General features: G+C 39.9%; 1 protein-coding gene across 1 annotated transcript in view; it reads left to right on the top strand.

Moving 5' to 3' along the window:
- Positions 1 to 18,075, top strand: part of GLB1L3 (galactosidase beta 1 like 3) — an 88,251-nt gene that overhangs the window by 57,043 nt on the left and 13,133 nt on the right. The window lies entirely within an intron of this gene.

Here is an 18,075-nt window from a genome sequence, read left to right as displayed (position 1 = left end):
ATCCTGATACTCTGCTGAAATCTTCTATTAGTTCCAGTAGTTTTCTTGTGGATTCTTTGGGGTTTTCTGTGTATAAGATCATATCATCTGCAAATAGGGATAATTTTATTCTTCCCTACCAATTTGGATGCCCTTTATTTCTTTTTCTAGCCTAATTGCTCTGGCTAGGACCTCCAGTGCAATGTTGGATAAGAGTGGTGATAAAGGGCATCATTGTCTGGTTCCCTTTCTCAAGGGGAAATGCTTTCAAAGTCTCTCCATTTAGGATAATGTTGGTTGTTGGCTTTGCAAAAATGCTGTTCATTATGTTGAGGAATTTCCTTTCTATTCCTATTTTGTTGAGAGTTTTTATCGTGAATGGGTGTTGGACTTTGTCAAATGTCTTTTTTGCATGGATTGATAAGATCAAATGGTTCTTGTCTTTTGTTTTATTTATGTGATGGATTACATCGATTATTTTTCTAATGTTGAACCATCCCTGCATCCCTGGTATGAATCGCACTTGGTCATGGTGAATTATCTTTTTGATATGTTGGTGAATTCTATTGGCTAGAATTTTGTTGAGGTGTTTTGCATCTATGTTCATGAGGGATATAGGTCTGTAGCTTTCTTTTTTTTTGTGGCGTATTTCCCTGGTTTTGGTATCAGGGTTACGCTGGCTTCATAGAATGAGTTCAGCAGTATTCCATCCTTTTCTATGCTCTGAAATACCTTTAGTAGTGGTGGTGTTAACTCTTCTCTGAAAGTGTGGTAGAAATCTCCATGAAGCCATCAGGGCCAGGGTTTTTTTTTTTTTGTTGTTGCTGTTGTTGGGAGTTTTTTTAATACCTCTTCAATCTCTTCGTTTGTTATAGGTTTAGTTTTTCTATCTCTGTTTTTGTTAGTTTGGGTAGGTAATGTGTTTCTCAGAATTTGTCCATTTCCTCTAGGTTTTCAAATGTTTTGGAGTACACTTTTTCATAGGATTCTGTTATGATTCTTTGAATTGAATTTCAGTTGGGTCTGTTGTGATATCACCCATCTCATTTCTTATTTGGGTTATTTGCTTCTTCTCCTGTTTTTCTTTTGTCATTTTGGCCAATGGTTTATCAATTTTGTTGATCTTTTCAAAGAACCAGCTGTTGATCTTGTTAACTCTTTCGATTGTTTTTCCATTTTCTATGTCATTAATTCTGCTCTAATTTTGTATTATTTCCTTTCTTCTGGTGCCCAAGGGCTTCTTTTGTTGCTCTGTTTCTATTTGTTCAAGTTTTAGTGTTAGTGTTTTAATTTTGGCCTTTTCTTCTTTTTGGATGTGAGCATTTATTGCTGTAAATTGATTTCTGAGCAGTGATTTTGCTGTGTCCCAAAGGTTCTGGTAGGATGTGTTTTCATTCTCATATAATTCTGTGAATTTCTTCATTCCGTACTTAATTTCTTTTATAACCCAGTAGTTTTTGAGCAAGGTGTTGTTCAGTTTCCATGTGTTTGATTTTTTTCCTTGCTTTTTGTGTTGCTGATTTCTACTTTTATGGCTTTATGGTCAGAAAAGATGCTTTGTAATATTTTGATATTTTGGATTTTGTTAAGGCTTGTTTTATGGCCTAATATGTGGTCTATTCTGGAGAATGTTCCATGTGCATTGGAAAAGAAAGTATACTTGACTGCTGTTGGTTGGAGTGTTCTGTATATGTCTATGAAATCAAGTTGGTTGATTGTGGCATTTAGATCTTCTGTGTCTTTATTGAGCTTCTTTCTGGATGTTCTGTCCTTCACCGAAAGTGGTGTGTTGAAGTCTCCTACTATTATTGTGGAGCTCTTTCTCTTTTCAGTGCTGTTAGAGTTTGTTTCATGTATTTGGAGCCCTGTCTTTGGGTGTGTAAATGTTTATTACGGATATGTCCTCCTGGTGTATTGACCCTTTGTCCTTTCTTATCCTTTTTGGTGGATTTTGCTTTAAAGTCTGTATTATCAGAGATTAATACTGCCACTCCTGCTCTTTTTTTATTGTTGTTTGCTTGGTATATTTTTTTCTATCTTTCGGGTTTTAGTTTGTGTCTTTAAGTCCAAGTTATGTCTCTTATAGGCAGCATGTAGACAGAACGTGTTTTGTTAATCCATTCTGCCACTCTCTGTCTCTTTATTGGTGCATTTAGTCCATTTACATTCAGCATAATTATTGATAAGTACGAGTTTAGTGCTATCATTTTGATGTATTTTTGTGTGCTTTTGACAGTTTGGTCCACTTAATTTTCTGTACTGAGTCGTTTTTCTTTATGTATTTTCTTTTCATCTTTTTCAATGTTGTTGATTTTGTATTTGCTGAGTATTTATGTTTTCCCTCTTTTTTTTTTTGATGTGTAGGTTCGTTAGTTTCCTTTGTGGTTACCTTAAAATTTACCCCTATTTTTCTAAGTTTAAACCAATCTTTTGTTTCTTGATATCACCTTTTTTCCTTATTTAGTCCCTCTTTTTTTTCATGTTGTCATCTTTTATATATTGATGTCTCTGTTTCATATTTTCAGTGTTTTAGCTTTGATTTATTTTTGTGACTTCCTTATCTAGGTTGATATCTGGTTGTTCTGTCCTGTGTTCTAGTCTTGGGTTGTTATCTGATGTTATTGATTTTCTAATTGGAGAACTCCCTTTAGTATTTCTTGTAATTTTGGTTTGGTTTTTACAGATTCCCCAAAGTTCTGTTTATCTGGAAATGTCCCAATTTCGCCATCATATTTGAGAGACAGTTTTGCTGATAGATAATTCTTGGCTGGCAGGTTTTTTTCCTTCAAGGCTTTATATACGTCATCCCATTGCCTTCTTGCCTGTATGGTTTCTGCTGAGTAGTCTGAGCTTAGTCTTATTAACTCTCCTTTATGTATGACTTTTCGTTTATCCCTAGCCACTCTTAAAATTGTCTTTATCTTTGGTTTTGGCAAGTTTGATTATAATATGTCTGATGGCTTTGTTTTGGGATCTGCCTTGTGTGGGGTTTGATGAGATTCTTGGATAGATATCTTCTCATCTTTCACAATATCAGGGAAGTTTTCTGCCAACAAAATTTCAACAATTCTTTCTGTTATCTCCCATCCCCTTTCTTGTACTCCTGTCACTCGTAGGTTATTCCTCTTGGTAGAATCTCACATAATTCTTAGGGTTTCTTCATTTTTTAAAAATCCATTTATCTGATTATTCCTCAAATAAATTGGTGTCAAGTGCTTTATTTTCAGTCTCACTAATTCTGACTTCCATTGCCTCAATTTTGCTCCTATGACTTTCTATTGCATTGTCTAATTCTGTAATTTTAAATTTTATTGTTAATCTGTTGGATTTCTATTTGCTGATTCTCTATGGATTGTTGTAGTCTGTCAGATTTGTCATTATGCTCTCGTATAACCTTCTTAAGTTCCTCTGTTGCTTTGTCTGTGTGTTCCTTGGCTTGGTCTACGTTTTGTCTGATCTACTTCCTGATCTCTTGAAGAGTTCTGTATATTAATCTTTTGTATTCTGCCTCTTATAATTCCAAGAAATTCTCTTCCTCTGGAAAACTTCTTGATTCTTTATTTTGGGAGCTTCCTGAAGCCATCATGGTCTGCGTCTTTATGTGATTTGATATTGACTATTGTCTCCAAGCCATCAATAAGTTATTATATTTATTTATTTTATGTTTGCTTACTGTGTCCTGGCTTCTTGTTTTGATATGACCAAATAGGCTGCCCATGTGAGCTACTTTGATTATTGGCATCTTTGAAGTTCTCGCAACCTGTCACCAGGTGGTTAGAGCTGCTACTAGTTATGTGAGCCCAGGAGTCCAATTACTTTTCTTGTGTGGATTCAGCTCAGTTATCCAGGTCGTTGGTCACCAAGTGTGTGGTGCAGGCTCTCACCTACAGTCCTGCATGGGCAGGGCTATGTAGGGGTGATTACAGCAGGCACAGATATCTGGCTGCAGTAGGGGATTATGTGCTGAGCAAGGTAGGGGGCTGATGGCTGCCCTTGAGTGCCTGGGTGGAAGGCATGTCCCTGTTCTCTAGAGCTTATAGGTGGGTGGGTTTTGCAGCTGGACTTTGGGAACCCAATGCTGTTGGCTGTAAGGACTGGGAGGCATCACTTATTCTTGGACCCCTCTGGTGGGTGGCTAGGTAGAGTGGGTGGAGCCACCAGTCCTCAGACCCCTGATGTGGGTGAGAACCCTGCTTAATGGGCAAGGCAGTGTGAAATGTCATGAATCAGACATTCCACCTTAGCTGTTGAAAATAGGCTTCACATATATACCCTGTTGTACTATGCTAATGAGGGCCTACACCATTGAAATGGGTCCACACTACTCTAGGCAGGGGTGTAAGGCATTCAAAGTCCATGGATCCCTTATGCCTGTGCTTAGGCAAAGATTCAGTGCTTGCCCTGAGTTCCCGGCTTAGGGGGAGCTGGCAGTTTATTTTTTCCTGTTTGTTCATTTGTTTATGTATCTGTCCCAAGTCAGGAGAATGGCTCAGGACATGCAACGGTAATTGCTGAAGGTGGTCCAGGACCAGATTAGAGCAGGGAGGAGGCGGGCGAATGGGAGAGAGGTACTTCCTAGAGGGGAAAAGGTTTTTTTGATCCCACGTGGTAGGTTTGACACTGGCAGTTAACTCTCACAGATCTAGTGCTACTTTCCCCTGGTTCTACAGGCTTGTGCAGACTCTCTGTCGCTTGGTTTCTCCCATTGTGGAAAACACATCCCGAACACTACTGCTTGCCTAAGCCCATGTATGCTGGCCAGTGCAGCCTGCAGGGTGCCAGCCAGGTCAGTTCTGGCAGATCTCAGTGCTTTCAAATTGTCTCTCCCTCCCCCTGCCACTCAGTCTGACTCCTCAACTTTGTCTTTGATGTTCAGGATTCCTAGATTGTCATATATAATTGATTGACTTGTTTTTTGGGGTCTTTGTTGTAAGAGGGACCACAGGAAGTGTCTGACTACTCTGCCATCTTGGGTCTGCCTCCTCCCCAGCATCTTTTCTTGTCTTCAATGAAGGGTTGGTCAAAATAATGTAACTCATCATTACTCAAAATTGTGTAAATCTTTTATATCTTTAAATATATTTTTTAATTTATTGGGTTTATTCTCTTCAGGGACACAAATTACGTGTAATGAGAAATTTACCTGTCATCCACATCTCATTCATTCCATTTTCTCTCTAATCCTTTCATCACTGTGGTACAGAAGACAAAAGCTGTTTTAGATAAACTCACAGATGTTTATTCTAGGCACAGGTTAATTTTCAAACTGAAACAACACAGCCAGTAGAAATGAGACAGTGGTGTCCAAAGAGGGGGCCCAGGCATGGGACAATTATACTGTTAAAGGAACTGTTTGCAGGATACCTCTGATTGGTGCATCTTTGATTTGGGAAGTACAAGGTGGGATCTAGGTGCTTGATTTGTCTATAGGATACAATTATAAAAGACTGGTCACTAGTCATTAATGGCTAAAATTGAAGATTACAGATAATAGTTACAGGATGCTTAAACAATGGTCACAAGAGGCTTACACACATATTTTCTTCGTCTGTCCGGCACAAACATCTTGCTGGCAGCAGCACTTTTTCTGGTACATGCATTCTCAGGGTACAGATAGATACTTGTGTCAGGACCCTTCAGAGCACACTGTTGCACATCCTGCTTTTGACAACTGAGGGTAAACATTTCCCTAGCGACTCAAAGCTTGTAAAGTGAAAATCTGATCAAGGTTCAGATAGTATGGTTAGCATTAACTCAGCCTTACTGACTGCACGAGAAGTGTTTCCCTGAGACCATTCCCTCTTTTTCATCAAAGATGTCACAGAGCATCTTTTGATCACAGATGGTTTAAGAAGTCTCTCTCACATGTACACACTGGCTAGTGCTGCATCCAAGTGGTTCTACTCTAGTGGCTGCTTAGACTAGCAAGCATTTAAAACCTCAGATGCCATGTGGCGATAGTAGCCAGGCACCACTGAGCATTTTAAACTTTACATAGTGGAGTTCTCATCTTTAGGGCCATCTGGTCTCATATCACCCACAAAGGGGTAACTCATGTTCTGCAAAGTTTATCTGGTTGTTGGGCAGCTTTCAGTTACCTTCACCATGCTTTAGAGAGCAACAACCAGGAGGGCTGGTCTCAAAATGGGAAGGGAAAGAAAAGATAGTGCCTAGTACAGTGAGATAGAGGCAGTTAAAGGCTGATTTATTTTTTTGGTCCTCAAATGAGGTTTCATCCAAGTTATCATCAACCTGGTTGGTTTCAACATAGATTACCCCTTTCATGGGCAATATGTTAGTCCTTGGGGTCAAAGCATGTGTGGTTAATTTTGTGCAACATTTAACAGTGCCAATTAGGATTAAAACAACTATTAAAATCATGATTCCAGTGAATAAAATAGATCTGATCCAGCCTCCCATTCCTTTGGAGAACCAACTAAACATATCAGTGAGAGAAAAACTTGGTCCTGTATCAGGGACATGCAACCAGGTAGCTTTCTGGCAGATTTGTTTAATATCCTGTTCTACTTCCCCAGGCGTGTTAATCCAACTGCAACAGAAAGTATTAGCTGTAGCACAAACACCTCCTTGCTGGGCTAACAAAAAACCAAGAGCTATTCTGTTATCTAATACAACTTTAGTAAGAGAATTTAAACATTTTTGTTCAGCCTCTACCTCATTAGCAACATCATTACTTATTTGTTCTGTGGTGTCTGATAGATTATGAAAGGGTTTCTTAATTCTGCGATACCAACCAATGGTAACAGACCTCAGAGGATGGCTCATCCATCTGTGGGCCATCTATCCATTGCTGAGTTGTCTCTGGAATCTCTTTTTACTCTTTTTCTCTCTAGTAGTTTTAAGTCATGGGCCCAGTGCATGCTTTCATTGTAAGAATGCAGAGTCAGTGGTACACCAAGAGTCCCAAGTATACACTGGCCATACATACTTGTTCCATTTAGGCATGATAAAGCCCATGCCAGTGGTTTACCACTGAGTCGTTTCTCAAAGTAGTCTACCTCACTGCGAAAAAAAACAAAAAAACACATATTCATAAAGAGCACACATAGCTCCTTCTTCTGTCCAGTTGTTAGGAGGGAGAATAGTTTGATTGGCTTGTATGAGCCATTTTTATGTTACAGATGGGTGGCCTACCTAGCAATTTTTTATTAATGAGGCTGTGACAGACTGGGGCCTCTTGATCTCCAGGATTGCAGTAATCTACTAGAGCTGTGTAGTACCTTCCACTGCTAACAAAGGGTATAGGAGAGCCTCCTTTCCAATAGTTAACTCCAGGTTCAGTAAATACTTGGGTTAGCAAAAAACAGGGCACTGAGGGATAAGTAGGGGAATTGGAGGGATGCTGTAGTCACACATAGATGGCTCGTTTGGCAATAATACTGGAATTAATAGTGACAGCAGGAACATGAGTGTAGTCCAAAATGGGCAGAGCAAGTGGGTCAGAATTTCCATGCACTGTTTGGGGAATGGGGTGACAAATCCAGCACTCAGATTGGCTGCACTGGGTCAACTTAACAAAGGCATTTTCATGCCATGCATCGGTTGAAAATAAGAGTCAAAATAGAAAAATAGAAAAGGTTAGCTCCATAGTGCAAGAAAATTGCCCAAAAGAAGTAATATAAGGGCCACTAACATGCAAACTGGAGCCCTGGTGGCTCAGTGGTTAAGAGGTTGGCTGCTAACCAAAAGATTGGCAGTTTGAATTCACCAGCTGTTCCTTGGAAACCCTATGGAGCAGTTCTACTCTGACCCCATGACAGTGGGTTTGGTTTGTGTCTCAGTCATCTAGTGCTGCTACAACAGAAATACCACGAGTGGATGGCTTTAACAAAGAGAAATTTCTTTCTTCAGAGTAAAGTGGGCTAACAATCCAAATTCATGGCGTCAGCTCCAGAGAAAGCCTTTCTCTCTTTGTCGGCCTTCTCATCAATTTTCTCCCAGACTAGGAGCTTCTCTGCACAGGGACCCCAGGTCCAAAGGACATACTCTGCTCCTGGCACTGCTTTCTTGGTGGTATGAGGTCCCCCATTCTCTGTTTGCTTCCCTTTCCTTTTATCTCTTGTAAGGTAAAAGATGGTGCAGGCCACACCCTAGGGAAACTCCCTTTACATTGGATCAGGGATGTGACCTGGGTAAGGGTGGTGTTACAATCCCACGCTAATCCTCTTTAACATAAAATTACAATCACAAAATGGAGGCCAACCACATAATTCTAGGAATCATGGCCCAACCAAATTGATACACACATTTTTTGGGGGACATAATTCAAACCATAACAGTTTGGTAACATGCAAACTACAGCTATAAGGAATAGAATCCTCCAGTAAATAACATATGAGTGTAGGGGGTGCAAGCTTAAATTACTGCTATAATAATAAGCAAAAAGCAGATGGCTAGATGGCTTAGTAGGAAAAGATACAACAAAGTTTCAAGATTAGCACAGGACATTAATTACTTGAATAGTCCTGACTTGAGGAAAAGGGCAACTTCAGGGGTGATCAAAATTAAACACAAAGCTATGAATAACAAAACCTCATTTTCCATTCAAGATAAGTTGCTTATGTTTTGTTATACACCTTGGGTACTGTTGATAAGCACAGGTCTAAGTTCACAAAATAATGCACATGAAATCATCTTAAAAGTTTGGAGGAGGACAATGAGAGTTATAGGCACAATAATTAGGGAGAAAATTAGTCCAAGAATTTCAACTGGCTTCATACAGGCCTCTTATCTAGGGCAGAAGCTGTCTGCTCAGCTGTCAGTGGCTTCTCATCCTGGCGCCTTTTACACTTTAGTTTGAGTGCCTCAGTAGGTTCCACAGTCGTTTTAGTGGTCACGGCTTTCTTCAGTTGTGACAGGTGTATCCAAGCCTTAAATCCATGTAATTTCACAGCACATGGGTTAGTAAGAAGAACCTGACAGAGCCCTTTCCACAGTGGTTCTAAAAAGTCTTTTAGTTGATACTTTTTTCAGTATACATAATCTCCTGATTAGATGACTCCCTCTCAGCAGGTTCAACAAGTTTCTCCTGATCATAGACATCTTTAAGCAGACTGTTGTAAGTCTGGGCATGATGCATAAGGGCTTTACAGTACTTTAAAAAGCTGGCTTGTGTGAAGTTGGAATCAACCCAGGCTGAGTCATAGGGAAGAGCCAAGGGCTGTCTGGTGACTATTTCATGTGGGGTCAGCTTATGTGGGCAGAAAGGTGCTGACCATAAATTCAGTAAAACTACTGGTAACACTTGTACTCAGTACAGTACTAAAAAATGGGAGAGTATTGCCAATGATTCTTAGTGACACTGTTTGTTCTCTCAATTAATCCTGAGGACTGGGGGTGGTAGGGGCAGTGCAATCTCTGGAAAATAGGGAAAACTTTGCATAAATTCAGTAAAATGGATGCCTTGATCACTACAAAGTGTTTTAGGGGCACCCCAGATAGGGATGATAGTCTCTCAAAGTTTTTTGGCTACAAATAATGCTGTAGCATTACAGCTAGGGAAAGCCTCAACCCAGTGTGAAAATTTACATAACATAACTAAGACAAATTTATAGCCACTGGAAGGTTTTAATTGACTAAAGTCAATCTGCCGTTCAAGGGGTAAAGAGTAACTCCCTAAAGGAAGCTTACAGGGGCAACCAGCATTAAATTGAGAGCATATTGGGCAATGTTGAGTGACATAGTCAGCTACACTCCAAAAGTGTCCCCACCATAAGCTTGTCTCTTCCTCAGTGATTATTAGCATGAAGGGTCCAAGCGAGGGGAACACGTAAAGACTTGGGGAGGACTAACTTTCATTGTTGGGGTCTTGGTTTTCTACTGGGTCCTTCCCAGATCCTGGAGACACCGTTAAGGTGACATTCTCCCTTTTTCCACTGGTTCTTTTCTTAATCTGGGACCAAATGTTGGTGTTTTATTAGATCATGCCATATAGACTCACTAGTAGTGTTATCCTGTACATAAATATCTCCTTTTGTATGTTTTATGTTGGGTCCCAAACATCCCTGGCATTCAGTGGATATTGCTGCTGCCTGGAACTTAGTTGAGGCAACTAGTTTGGCTGCTTGGTCAGCCACATTATTTCCCTTAACCTCTTCTGTTTGAGGAACCCGTTCTGGTTGGTGGGCCTGGATTTTAATGACTGCTTTTGTGAAGGGAAACATCATGGCCTCCAAAAGGTCTACCACTAAAAGGCGATATTTTTTATGTACATTTTTTTTATTGTACTTTAGATGAAGGTTTACAGAACGAACAGTTTCTCATTAAACAGTCAGTACACATATTGTTTTATGACATTGGTTAATAACCCCATGACATGTCAACACTCTCCCTTCTCGACCTTGGAGGACCTTCTTTTTTTTGGTGAAAATATACATAGCCAAAGTTACACCATTTCAAAAGTTTCTACATGTACAATTCAGTGACATTGATTACAGTCTTCCAGTTGTGCTGCTATTCTCACTATGCTTTTCCAAATTATTCCATCACCATTATCTTCAACTCACTGCCACCTAGGCTTCCCATCAAACCTTCTGGTTGCTGTTGTCAATTTGATTTCACATAGATAATTTTTTTTGTACCTTAGATGAAAGTTTGCAGAACAAATATTTTCTCATTAAACAGTATACATATTGCCCTATGACAATGGTTAACAACCCCACGACATGTCAACATTGTCCCTTCTCAACCTTGGGTTCTCTATCACCAGCTTTCTTGTCCCCTCCTGCCTAGTAGTCCTTGTCCCTGGACTGCTGTGCCTCATTAGTCCTGTTTTGTTTTATGAGGCTGTCCAGTCCCCGGTTGAATGGTGAACTTCGGGAGTGACTTCACCACTGAGCTAAAAGGGTGTCTGGGGCCATACTCTTGGGGTTTCTCTAGGCTGTCAGGCCAGTAAATCTGGTCTTTTTTGTGTGAGTTAGGATTTTGTTCTACATCCTTTTCCAGCTCTGTCCAGGACCCTCTATTGTGATCCCCATCAGAGAAGTCAGTAGCTGGGCACCATCTAGCTGTACTGGACTCAGTCTGGTGGAGGCCATGGTAGCTTGGTCCATTAGTCCTTTGGACTGATCTTTTCCTTGTATCCTGTTGTCCTCATTCTCCCTTGCTCCAGAAGGGGTGAGACCAATGGAGTATCTTAGATGGCTGCTCACAGGCCTTTAAGACCTCAGACACTACTCACCAAGGCAGAATGTAGAACATTGTCTTTATAGACTGTGTTATGCCAATTGAGCTAGTGTCTGTGGAGCTTCCATGACCTTTCCTTGTACAAGTTGAGCTGGCTTCCCCAGTATTGTGTACTGTCTTACCCTTCACCAAAGTTACCACTTATTTATTGCCTATTTAGTCCCCCCCCACCCCTCCCATCGCTCATAAGATTGTTTCTTTTTGTGTGTAAACTTTTACATGAGTTTTTATAGTAGAGGTCTCATACAATATTTGTCCTTTTGTGATTGACTTATTTCACTCAGCATAATGTCCTCCAGTTTCATCCATGTTATGAGATGCTTCACAGATTCATCATTGTTCTTTATCATTGCATAATACTCCATTGTGTGTATGTACCATAGTTTGTTTATCCATTCTTCTGTTGATGGTCACTTAGATTGTTTCCATCTTTTTGCTATTGTAAATGACCATGGCTGTGCATACATCTATTCATGTGAAGCTTTTATTTCTCTAAGATATATTCCTAGGAGTGGAATTGCTGGATCATATGGTATTTCTAATTCTAGCTTTCTAAGGAAGCGCCATATCATTTTCCAAAATGGTTGTATCATTGTGCATTCCCACCAGCAGTGCATAAGAGTTCCAATCTCCCTGCAGCCTCTCCAACATTTATTATTTCCAGTGTTTTTGATTTGCCAGTAATGCCAGAGTGAGATGATATCTCGTTGTGGTTTTAATTTGCATTTCTCTAATGGCTAGTGATCACGAGCATTTCCTCATGTGTCTGTTGGCCGCTTGAATGTCTTCTTTGGTGAAGTGTCTGTTCATTTCCTTTGCCCATTCTTTAATTGGACTTTTTGTCTTTTTGTTGTAGAGGTGTTGGATTTTCTTGTATATTTTAGAGATTAGACCTGTGTCTGACTTGTAATGTCCAAAAAATTTCTTCCCAGTCTGTAGGTTCTCTTTTTAACTCTTTTGGTGAAGTATTTTGATGAGCATAAGTGTTTAACTTTTTAGAAGATCCCAGTAATCTAGCTTATTTTCTTGGGTTTGTGTGTTGTTGGTTATGGCTTGTATTCTGTTAATGCCATGCATTAGGGCCTCTAGCATTGATCCTATTTTTTCTTCTGTGAACTTTATAGTTTTTGGCTTTATATTTAGGTCTTTGATCCAAATTGAATTAGTTTTTGTGTATGGTGTGAGGTATGGGCCCTGTTTCATTTTTTTGCAGATGGACATCCAGTTTTGCCAGCACCATTTGTTAAAAAGACTATCTTTTCCCCATTTGATGGACATTGGGCCCTTGTTGAAAATCAGGTGACCATAGGTGGATGGGTTTATATCTGGGGTCTCAATTCTGCTCCATTGGTCAATGTATCTGTTGTTGTACCAGTACCAGGCTGTTTTGACTACTGTAGCTGTATAGTAGATTTTGAAGGTAGGTAGTGCGAGTCCTCCTACTTTATTCTTCTTCTTCAGTACAGCTTTGCTTATCCAGGGTTTCTGCCCTTTCGATATAAAGTTAATGATTAGTGTTTACATTTCTTTAAAGAATGTTGTTGGTATTTGTAAATTGCTTTGGGTAGAATTGTCATTTTCACTATGTAGAGTATACCTACCCATGAGCGTGGGGTGTTTTTCCATTTATGTAGATCGCTCTGGGTTTCTTGCAGTAGCGTTTTGTAGTTTTCTTTGGATAGGTCTTTTACATCTAACCAGGGTTAGATTTATTCCTAAGTATTTTATTTTTTTAGGGGCTATTGTAAATGGTATTGCTTTCCTGATTTTTAAAGGGTGATTTTTTATGTGGGTCCCTGAGATGTAAGGAACCCCCTATGCTTCCATTAAAAAAAAAACAAAAAAAAAACCTGTTGCCATTGAGTCAATTCTGACTCATACAGACCCTATAGGACAGAGTATAACTGCCCCTTAGGGTTTCCAAGGAGCAGCTGGTGGATTTAAACTGCCGACATTTTGGTTAGCAGCCGACCTCTTAACCACTGCACCACCAGGGCTCCTATGCTTGCATGGTATCCTGAAATCACTTAAGACTCCGAAAGCATATTTTAGTCTGTGTAAATAGTAACTGACTGGAAACCTGCATGTTCGAACAAGCACAAATCAGTTCAGCCTGTTGGGCTGAAGTGACTTCAAGAAGAGTTCCACTATCAAGGACTTCTGTAGAGGTGGTGACAGCATAACCTCCCTGAAACTGAGAGCTGGCCAATCTTACATCAGAGCCATGCACTATATTGTGTGAGCACCTCCTTTTCCTAGTTTGGAACGCAAAAAGGTGATTTTTGACATGTCAAAATTTCCCACTTTGGCCAGCACTTCTCAGTGCTATTCTCAGCTATTGCCTGCCATTGGCCAAAATATGCACAGGATTCTGGACCATAATGTTTAAACATAAATCCAGCAGGAGCCCCTGAAGATAGGGCGTTTTTTCCTTAGAGCAGAACCCCTCCATAGTAACTGAGAAAGGAACCATACGTGGAAAAAGATAGTCCTTAAAGCTCTAGAGGCAACAAAAGGCACTCCTGAGTGAAACAGAAGGGAAACAGAAGGAAGCAACAGTGACTGGGGAAAGGCACTGCAACACCACTCATCCGTTTAGGTCCGATAGCAAACTGAAAGTAAGGGAAAGAAGAAGGAGCCTAGAACAAACCTTGGCGAACTGCAACACAAAAAAGAGCGCAGTTCAGACTGGGAAGGCCTACTTGTCGACCCCCAAGAGCATGGGAAGTGGAGGGGGCACAAAAGGGCCCTTGCTGGCACCTGACTTTCTGAGTCCTTGGTCCCGGGGTTGATGCAGGCAGAGTACTTCTGCATCCCACCACTACCACCAAATATGTCACTGCGGTACAGAAGACAAACACTGTTCAAAATAAAATCACAGAGGTATATTCTAGCCGTAGGTTACAGTTTGAACTGGAAACAACACAGCCCATAGAAGTGGGACAGTTATGTCCAAAGAGGGGGTCCAGTCATGGGACAGTTATACTGTTAAAGCAGGAACAGATTGCAGGTCACCTCTGATTGGTGCATCTTCAATTTGGGAAGTGCAAGGAGGGATCTAGTGAGGCAGGGGAAAGGTGTTTAATTGGTCTATAGGGTACAGTTATAAAAGACTGGTTACTAGTCATTAATGGCTAAAATTAAAGATTACTGATAATAGTTACAGGATGCTTAGACAATGGTCACAGGAGGCTTATACACGTTTTCTTCATCTGTCTGGCACAAACATCTTACTGGCAGCAGCACTTTTCCTAAGTATGTGCATTCTCAGGGGTACAGATGGACACTTGTGTCAGGACCCCTCAGGGCACATTGTTTCACATCCTACTTTTGACCACTGAGGGCAAACATTTCCCTAGTGACTCCAAGCTTATAAAGTGAAAATCTGATTAAGGGTCAGATAGTATGGTTAGCATTAACTCACTGACTGTCTCACTGACTGCACTAGGAGTGTTTCCCTGTGACACTTTTTATTGTATGTTCATTCCCATTCAATTTTGTTCACTCTTTGCTGCCTTGCTTTTCATGTCTCTTACAGTGTTTATTTTACTTTTAGCTACTTACAATTTTGACTTAATTTTTTGAGATGGTTGTCTGTCTTTTCTATTGGTTTTTTTACTCTCTCAGGTCATACGTTAGCTCCCTATGTTTTCTTATTGTGTCTTCCTTGAGCATTTTCAGTTCTGTTTTATGCTCTTGATTTATTGAAGTGATTGGAAACTTGCCTATGTACAGCCATATATTTCAGTCACAGTTTTGACCTGTAGCATGGAAAGATTTTAGTGAATATTTCTCTTCGGTAATTTCTCTTCTTGTGTTTTTACTTCTTTTCTTCTAGTAAGTTTTTAAAATAGATTCTGTTCTTGTTCCTTTTTTATTACTTAAGAAACAAAGATATCACTTTGATGACTAAGGTGCTCCTGACTCAAGCCATGCTCTTTTCAGTCTCCTCCTATGCGTGCAAAAGATGGATAATGAAAAAGGAAGACTGAAGAAAAATTAATGCATTTGAATTGTGGTGTTGGTGAAGAATATTGAATATACCATGAACTGCCAGAAGAACAAACAGATCTGTCTTGGAAGTGCTGCCAGAATGCTCCTTAGAAGCAAGGATGGTGAGAGTGTGTCGTGCTTACTGTGTCATCAGGAGGGGCCAGTTGCTGGAGAAAGGCATTGTACTTTTGTCTTTTGGTCTTTTGTAGAGGTCAACAGAAAAGAGGAAGACCCTCAGTGAGATGGATTGACTGTGGCTGCAACAGTGAGTTCAAACATAGCAACAATTGTGAGGACACAGGACCAGGCAACATTTAGTTCCTTTATACATAAGGTCACTGTGATTTGGAGCCAACTCCACGGCAGCTAACGACAACAACAAGCTTCTGATACAATGAATTATGCAGGGTGTACTCCTTTTGTCAGCTTGTGCACCTCATTCTGTAATTGCAAATAAGACATTGTTGGAGATAATATGACACTATAGGAAATATTTTCTCAGGAGAAATTTGTTCCGTAGCCTTTCCTAAAATCGTTAGTGAAAGGCATCCTGTCTTTGCAGTTTTTTTGTACTCCTGATAGATCTTCAGTGCTTTTGGCACTCTTGCCTCTTACTTTATATTTGGAAGTTTCAGACGTCTCTTAAATTTATAGAAAATATTGTTTGTGTTTCCATTCTAATTACTCATTTTGATTTTGAGAATTTCCAAGATGAGAAAATCAAGAACACTGTTAGTAAAGTATCATTTTAAGACTAGAAATCATTCCTCCTTCTTAAATATAAGTTGAAAATCAAGGATCTGTATTTATTTAATAAAAGTTTCCAATGAGAAAATAATTAAACTACAAATAAAGAAGAAAAGGGAAACTGAGGAATAGAGAGTTAATTCAGGAAACAATATAATATGAAAAATGCTTATTAATGTGCATATAAAGGTATAAGATTGTTTATCCATGAGATGAGAGCAGGATATTAGGAGGGATAATCAGAAAACCAAAAAAAACTCTTTGAAATTAAAAATTAAATATAAAAGTTGGAAGGTAAAGTTGAAGAAATCTCCTAGAAATAGTACAAGACAACAAGATGTACAGTATAAGAGACAAGATAAATGCCTTATAGGATCAATTCAGGAGGCCCAACATCTTATTAATAGTAGCTACAGAAAGAAAGAACAGAGTACACAGAGGAAAGGAAATTACAAATAGCTAACACAAGAACATTGCCTATAACTAAGGATATGTATCTCTGGATTGAAAGCACCGGCAAGTGGTTAGCACAATGAATGGTAAAAAGACCTACCTTGTGAAATTAACACTTACAGAGGGGAAAACCATAGGCTTACATACAAAGCAACAACAATCAGAATTGTATAGGTTTTAAAATGTCAACACAGGGTGATAGAAAGGAAAGGAACATGCCTCTGAAATTCTGAAGATCAGTGAATTTCAACTTAGAATTTTATACCCAGTCTAAGTATTAATCAAGTGCATAGGTAGAATAAATACATTTTCAGACATGTAAGGACTGAGAACATTTATTTCCCATTGTACATAGCGACCCTGTGTACAACAGAATGAAACACTGCCCAGTCCTTCACCATCCTCACAGTTGTTGCTCTGCTTGAGCCCATTGTTGCAGCCACTGTGTCAATCCATCTTATTGAGGGTCTTCCTCTCTTCCACTGAACATTTGCTTTACCAGTCCTTCTCCAGGGACTGGTCCCTCCTGATAACATGTCCAAAGTATGTGAAGTGACATCTTGCGATCCTTGCCTGTAAGGAGCATTCTGGCTGTACTTCTTCCAAGACAGATTTGTTTGTTCTTTTGGCAGTCCCTGGTATAGTCAATATTCTTTGCCAACACCATAATTCAAAGGCTTCAATTCTTTGGGCTTCCTTATTCATTGTCCAGTTTTCACATGCATATGAGGTGATTGAAAACACTATGGCTTGTGTCAGGCACACCTTAGTCCTTATGGAATCATCTGAAGGGTCCAGGAAATAAGGGAATAAACCGAGATAGAAGAAGGCATGGGATCCAGAAAACGTCTCCACCCTGGCAATTAGCTAAGAAAAGTCCTAGAATGACAGCTTTTCCGGCTGAGTGCCATCACTGTGAATTATAGCAGGATGCTGCAAGGCTCCGGGATTGTGGCTGATGATGCTAAAAAATGCATACTGCAGAGGCCTCAACCATTACCCCAGAGAAGCCAAGCCATCATCACCCATCCTAATATACATGGCACAACAAAATCTAGACCTACTGGGAGAAGATGTCACCTTTAAAAAAAAAAAAAAGGAATCTACATTGTTCAGCAGCCTTGAAAATGGTAGGCTAGAAATGAATGCAGGTATCAGGCTGAACGCACTACCGCATCTGACAGTTTGTTGTTGTGTGCCGTCATGTCGATTCCCACTCATAGCGACCCTATATGACAGAGTAGAACTGCTCCTCAGGCTTCCTAGACTGTAATCTTAATGGGAGCAGATAACCATAAAGCAGAGTGGCTGGTGGGTTCGAATTGCTGACCTTTTGGTTAGCAGCTGAACTCTTAACCATTGTGCCACAGGGCCCCTTTTCTGACAGTTTACCCATTGCCATCGAGTCTATTCCTATAATATGAATCTTAAAAAGAAAGACTTGTTTTTAGACTAGCATAAGTTCAGAAGTTTGGGAAATTGCTTTGGTGTGTTTTATTTTAGTTTTAGTTAATAAGTCATTTACAACCAAGAGGCAAAATAGTGTAATGGTTAAGATTATGGATTCTGGAGCTAGGCTTCTTGGTTTCAAATCCCAGCTCTAGCTCTTCCTAGCTTTGTAAACTTGGGAAAGTTACCTGAACTCAGTTCTTCATTTGTAAAATGGGGACAGGTGGTACCTATCTTATATGGTCTGTA

Source organism: Trichechus manatus, unplaced genomic scaffold, assembly GCF_000243295.1.
Source record: "Trichechus manatus latirostris isolate Lorelei unplaced genomic scaffold, TriManLat1.0 scaffold00064, whole genome shotgun sequence".
Lineage (NCBI taxonomy): Eukaryota > Metazoa > Chordata > Mammalia > Sirenia > Trichechidae > Trichechus > Trichechus manatus.
Note: the sequence above shows the minus strand (reverse complement) of the source record. Positions and strands in the feature narration are given on the sequence as shown.